The following is a 579-nucleotide window of genomic DNA, read 5'->3' as shown; positions in this document are numbered from 1 at the left end:
TTGTTGCTGGAAACGAAGGGGGAGCTTCTGGAGGTGTTGTTTTCCACGTTTCTCAATCCAATCTTCCTGTTCTTGAGGTGAGTGCTTGACCATGGTTGATCTAAGCATGAGATCTCTCTTGTTTGTGTGTTTTCTTTGCTGTTTGTGTTGTTTTGTTGCTTGGGTTCGTTGCTTTTGTGATTCCCAGTGATTTCTGAGGTAATTGGGTGAGTTTGGAATGGATTCGGGATGGTTTGGAATCGGGATTCGTCGTTCGTGTTCGCACAGTTCGCGTCTGCAGATATGGCATCGATCGACACCATTCGAGCATCGGTCGACACTTTTGGTTCAGCATCGGTCGACACTTTCTTGTGGCATCGGTCGACACCTTTTGGTTCAGCATCGGTCGACACTTTCTGGTGGCATCGGTCGACACTAGTCTCAACCGAGACTTGTTTTCCTGGTTTGATGTATTGCTTGTGTTTTGTTTGCTTGCATAACTTGAGGGTCTCATATGCTTGTGTGTATAACCTAGTAGATGGGAGGACGGCCTCACTAAGTATTTATGATAATACTTACGCATCTCAATTGTTGTTTGTG

The sequence above is a fragment of the Camelina sativa genome, chromosome 12 (assembly GCF_000633955.1).
Source record: "Camelina sativa cultivar DH55 chromosome 12, Cs, whole genome shotgun sequence".
Classification (NCBI taxonomy): Eukaryota; Viridiplantae; Streptophyta; class Magnoliopsida; order Brassicales; family Brassicaceae; genus Camelina; species Camelina sativa.
This window is presented reverse-complemented; position numbering follows the sequence as displayed.